At 37.4% G+C, this 6,441-nt stretch overlaps 1 non-coding gene across 1 annotated transcript; it reads right to left on the bottom strand.

Moving 5' to 3' along the window:
* Window positions 1-3,489: 3,489 nt before the first annotated feature.
* On the bottom strand, window positions 3,490-3,562 carry TRNAT-CGU (transfer RNA threonine (anticodon CGU)). Its single transcript has one exon. It is a non-coding gene; the product is annotated as a tRNA-Thr (tRNA).
* Between the last annotated feature and the right edge of the window lie 2,879 nt (window positions 3,563-6,441).

Here is a 6,441-nt window from a genome sequence, read left to right on the forward strand (position 1 = left end):
ATCTTTAATAATCCGTTTAATTAAATGCTACTCATTGCTTGCCTATCATAATTAGTAGCGGGATTTATCAGTATGTATTCTTTTCACATTTTTCCCCTTGTGAATTCAAGAAAGTTAATTAATTTGCGACTTTCATATATGCCATACTACTTAAGAATTTATTTGTTTTTAATTCTATTTATTAATTGGATTAGATAATAAATTTATTATTATAATTAACAAAATTTGTGTATTTAACTAACTTGAACACAGATGGCAGCACTAGTTAAATCCAAGAACTTGCGAATGTAATCGTCCATTAGGAAGTTTCTTTAAATGATCTTTAAATCTTGATATATTATACCTGGATGGTATTTAGATAATTCGGATATATAACTATTATTCATTCAAAGAGCAAATCGGAAAGGTGCTATTTAGGTGTAAGAAGTTACAGTTTGATCAAGTTTTAATTTTCAGAGTAGAATTTACAGAGTAATAAATTCTCTCTCCGCTAAGAAGCTACTTTGCCACACAAAAGCAATTAAGTGTGAAGAATCATTTAATTAAAGAGAAACTGGTTACATAAAATGTAAGAAGGGAATTCAGATCGCCACGTAAATGTTACAAAGACGGATTCGGAGAACCCTTGTTGGAAAATTCATGCGGGCATCTAAAATTGTTCGTTAACAGTTAGTGATGTATGAACAGCGAAGATAAAGCTACGGAGGTGAATCCATAGCCCATCCAATTAAAATGACGCCTGTTCAAGATATTGCTCTTCACATTCAGAAGTAGTAGTACTATATAAATTTGAAATCGGTCCCACCTTAGAATACCGATGTCGTTTTTGAGGTGGTGCAGCCAAAACCTCAGAAGAGAGCAGTGCAGTTAACAGATGATTCCCTTTCTCCTCTCACACTCAACCACTTTCACTAAGACGTTCTGCTTATGCCTCATCGATGAGTCCTCTCATGGAACTTTTGCGGAACTGATCACCATCTACCCAGTCTAGCTTCAAATTTACCGAACTAATCTCTCCGCCTCCTTTCGTTCCATCAACGTTTGTACTCTGGAAGAGCCACATGTTGATCCCCTAGACTACAACCTTCAGCTTTCAAAAATGTTCATTTTTTTCTTCTTTTTGTGCTCTTTGCCAGCACAAGACACTCAGGTCATATACATTTTGCACCTTCTCGTGCTGAAGTTAATGTATTCATACATAAATAAACAATCAAATCAGCTGAAGATTACGGAGGGTGTATCTCTTCATAGCAACATGGATGAGCTTACATCTGCAACGGAAATAGCATTGAGGATACGATTTTAATCAGCCCTCAGGCGAACATTTTCCAAGTCAATTTCTTGGTTATACCTTTCCGCAGGAGCAGTCATTTATTTTAGTTTTTATTATTATTTTTTTAAAGAACTCTAGTTTTAAATCTCACTTTAGGAAAATCGACCTTGGAACACACATAAATACATGAAATATAGAGTTAGAAATATAGCAATTTGGTTGCCACAGCTAAGCATCTGTTTCGCTACCTGCAAATATACCTGGAAATTTTCGATTTCTCTTACATATTCCTACTTCTATAATTAGGATCTCTTTGTGCTATTTCAAGTATTTTTTTAATAAAGTCATAGTTGGCAAACTGGTTTCCACGTTTATAGCATTCAAACTGTTGATTGCGCATTACTAAGAGAACAAAGCTGATTTAGTAGTCCTAATTAATTACTATATTAACGATCTTCTCTTACCATAAATGATTCCTAGACAAAAGATTTCATCTGGCCTTTCTCCAAAATGAACGAAAAGAATTTTGGACTGCCATTCATTGCCGAAGCTTAATGGCCCATGGTACTCCTCAATCAGAGTGTCCTTGTAATTGATCTCGCAACCTCTTTGCTGCTTTGAGACTTCAGGTTTAATGGATGACTTTGGATTCGGATATTGTGGTTGTCAATCCATATCTTGGACTTTTCGATTTTCAGAACAATATCTATCCATGTTTGTGCTTTCAAAACACAAAAGCTACAGTAAAGTAAACAGAGCAGTAACACTCAAGATTAGTACGATGAAGGGAACAAAACAGAATTTTCTATTACTGTCTATACAGATGTGCGAACAGTCTTCCACTTTGTTAATCATTTTATATTGCCATCTTCTAGTTCTATTTGAAGGTTCCGAAGATTATAGATTTCTCTAAGGCCATAACAGTCAATGTTTTGTTTCTCTGATTGACGGAGTCAACATTACTACAGGCATACCTTGCATAAAATACAGCTGGAATTTCCATTCCATCAATGTCGTCTCGGAACACATGAGAATCATCGAAGAACGGTTACTCTGAATGAGAGGTTTAACCAAGGAAAGTTGCTAACGGGATGGATTACACACCAAACCATGGAAGGGCTATTCAACTAGGAAATACAATCTTTACTCCAAAAATGAGGATTTAATGATGATATTAAAATTTGTATTCTTCTGCGAAAGCGTCTGAAGCTCCGGAAAAAAAAAACTGCAAAAGATCTTGTTGTTTTTAGATGAACACTGGATCTCTATTACCCTCCGAAGAGCAACCTGCGCAAAAATCAAACCAAGCCTATTAATATTGAGAATAAAAAGTCATTAGGGGAAAAGTATTAACGATGACTAAACTATTACTACTCGTACTAAAGCAAATATGAACAAATTGAAATTGTTATTTGTATATTCATGTTCATGTTCGCCTCTAGAACACCATTCTGAAAAAAATTCAAATAAATGTGTATCTTATCCAGTCAAAAACATTATCCAGTTCGATGCAATCAATAAATCTTCTCAGCATACATCTGAAAAATGATCTAAAGCATACCACTGATATGGCGTTGTTTGGTAGTAGATGATACACATAAAAGCCCTAATAGAACTTCTTCATTGTGAGTGGTGTCTAAAGTTCTACTTTCCTAACTTTAGAAAGTGCGAAGCAGAAGACTTGAAAAAATCACCTGCGTTTTTTTTATCACAAGTATCATAGCCTACGCAGTGATTTGGGTCAAGCTTTTGTACGTTTCATGTAAAAATTATAACTTGCGCATTCTCAAATCTAAAATCACATATTCTTTCTTTCTGACCCTCCATCTATTCAGAGCAGGAATGTGCTCTTTAGCTGACCATCAATCAATGAAGGCGCTGCTGTAGACGAGCCATTAAAAACAAAGTTGGGGCACTCGATATCTAGAATCTCTTTTAAAGACATTTTTGCTTTCTTATTTATCACGCACTTGAAAGAAGGAGAAAAATACATTAGCGGGTCTGTATTTTAGATTCAATTAATGTGCTTGGTGATTGAAAATTGTCCGGTTTTTAAAACTTCAAGTGATCGAAAAATTGTAGATGTTTAGTTTAAGAATAGGCCTTATTCTAATAAAAGAACTATTCTTGAATAAAAATTGTTCTATTAAGAACACTTCTCATTTTTGCTGAAACTGGTCAATACACTTAGACCAATAAAATAGAAAAAAATCTCTAGCCACCGATGAGATTCGAACTCATGACTCCTGGTTTACGAGACCAGTGCTCTTGCCACTGAGCTACGGCGGCTTCTGTAGACCAGCAACACTGTCTATTTGAAAGTAAGGCCGTCCGTAGGCAAGCTGTATTGTAAGTAAATGTATTTGCGATGCTTGAATGAAAATTTTAGAGCAGTAATCAAAGAAATCCAACTGAACTCTCGAAATAGCGTCTTGAACGTTAATGGCGATGTTGATAGCGATAGAGATTAAAAAAAAAAAACATTCTCAGCGGAAGGGAAAAAAAAGTAAATCCTTTTAGACAATTTTTAAAATAAGATTTCATCTACTCTTTAAATCAAAGAGTTTTTTTCCCGTATAGTTTATTAAATTCAAAATTTTTCCCGTAAATCTGAAAATTGAATTCAGTAAAGAGGAGCAGCATAACCTCAAAGTCTAGATATTAGAAAAACAAATGCATTCCTCCTCTTCTAGTATTTAAGATGTTGGGGTATTATCTGATGCGATTAAGAATAAAAATGAAAGGAAACCGCCTTCAAATGTAGCACCGAAGCCAATAGCCGCATTCAATTGATCCACCCAAAAGCAAATCGTCTGCTAACTGCGTCGTTTTGTGAATATTAATGAAGTTTTTACGCGGGGTGCTGAGCTGTCTTTCCTTTATTTTTATTTTTTAAACAGCAACGTGTTATGATATAGCTTTTGGTGCTGGATTAAAATTGTCCACTAAACGTCCGTCTGAATGTGCTTCTTTAAACTATTTGGAAATATATTAAGAATGTTGTCTGTTCGTTCCAATTTGATTCCGATTACTTAAAGAAAAGATAGCGAACCGAAATTAAGACCACGAGGACAATGCGTGAAGTCTGTTAATGACGTGTTTTATTCAAGTACAATGAACTTGAAATTATTTATGATAATTGTTTGAAAACACTGACGCTATTTATTATTAACTCAAAATATACCAAAAATAATCTGAATGAAATCCTATTCAGTCAATAATCTGAAGGAAGTGAACATTACATCTACAAAATTAGGTAAACCAGCCTTGAACATACTAGATGCAAATTAAGTAATCTTACAAAGGAGATTTCTGGGTTTCGTTGTTTGACAGTATACACATCTGTCCTAAAAAGGGCTGGGAGATGGACTGAGTCCTTGACTCTTTATCCCTTCATCTGAATGAAGAAAATCTGTGTGAATGGGGTGTTATTCAGCTAAAAGCTCTAGTCATGGCGGAGTAACGGCAATAGCCGAGCCTCAGTTAAAACTTCATTGGATACTGAATAGGTAAATATCTCTAAAAATTAGGACGATCCCTAGACCACTCCATAGTGGCCGAAAGACCGTCCAACTCAGCGTTGGTTCCGCTCAGTGACGGCCACCCCAACCACCGAGAAGAACTGCTCATATTCCAGGGAAAAGCATCCACCGACACAGCCCCTCACCGGAGGAACACCCTCTCCGGAAACTCAAAATGCTCTCGCAGTGCAACCCCCAGAAACCAAGCCCCCCCCCCCACACACACCGGGAGCAAAATTTCGGAAGAAACTTAAGACAGCGAAACTCAACGTCCCAGGGCTACGGCAATGCCGAGCCTCAGTTAAAACTTCATTGGCTACACCATTGCCATCTGTTACCCTGGAAGTCCTAAAAAGATTATCACTCGTTAGTCACCCATACACGTCGGTTCTTAAAAGAACTGGGAGATGGACTGAGTCCTTGACTCTTTATCCCGTCATCTGAGTGAAGAAAATCTGTGTGGACGGGTGTTGTTGAGCTAAAAGCTCTAGTCATGGCTGGGTAACGGCAATAGCCGATCCTCAGTTTAAACTTCATTGGATACAGCATTGTCATCTGTTACCCTGGAAGTCCTAAAAAGGACTCTTCCTTCCTTTCCATACACATCGTTCCTTATAAGGACTGGCTGAAAGGGGCCAAGCAAGAATGCTTTTCATATTCCCCATTATCTGTAGAGGACAGTGTAGAGATAATGTGTTATTGGGCTATTGAAGCTCTGATCATGGCAGGAGGGTAACAGCAATAGCCGAGCATCAGTTAGAATTTCATTGGCTACAGCATTGCCATCCATTACCCTCCAAGAGTATTAATCACCGCATCTCTTCCATACACATCGTTACCATTAACCATTAACAATACTGACAGGATGGGTGAAGCACTAGTGCTTTTCATATTCCCCTTTATCTGTAATGAGAGTTGTTTGGGAATGGGAGGTTTGTGAGCAGTTAAGCTCGCCCTCTGAGGGCAGTTGTGTTAGCTGTGATCAGTTGAGAGAAGAATAGCCTTCGGTCTTTTGTGTTTGTAGTAATCAGTCTCATTGTAATTGACAGCTTGTACGATCAGTGGGTTTGAATGTGAACTTGACTTCACGAAGAATTTTTCTGCAAGATCACGAAGAAGGGAGGAGATGTATGGAATGCCAGTTTCTTGGTGAATCTGTGAATTTCTGATGAACCACGGTACATCCAGGATCATCCTAAGGCATTTGTTTTGGATTCTCTGCAATATCGAAATGTTTGCTCTTGAAGTGTGACTCCATGCTGGTGAGGCATAGGTAATGACTGGACGTATTACCATCCTATAAAGAAGCATTTTATTATGTAGGTTCAATTTGCTCTTGCGGTTGAACAATGGGTAGAGCTGTGCTATTACTTTGGAAGATTTGAAGCCAATGAGATTGATGTGCTTGTTAAAAAGGAGTTTCTTATCCATTAATTCCCCAAGATATTTGGTCTCTGATTGCCATGGGATCTTTTGACCGGAGAGCAGGATGTCTTCTTTGATGCAGACCTTTCTTCTTGAAAACAACATGGCTGAGCTTTTGAGGGGGGTTCACTTGAATCCTCCAGTTATTGAACCAGTTTGCCAGCTCATTGATACTTCCTTGGAATCTTGTGATTGCTAGGCGAGGGCTGAGCTATCTAGCTA

Source organism: Typopeltis vanoorti, chromosome 2 (assembly GCF_054136105.1).
Source record: "Typopeltis vanoorti isolate ZY-2024b chromosome 2, IOZ_Tvanoo_1.0, whole genome shotgun sequence".
NCBI classification, from domain to species: domain Eukaryota; kingdom Metazoa; phylum Arthropoda; class Arachnida; order Uropygi; family Thelyphonidae; genus Typopeltis; species Typopeltis vanoorti.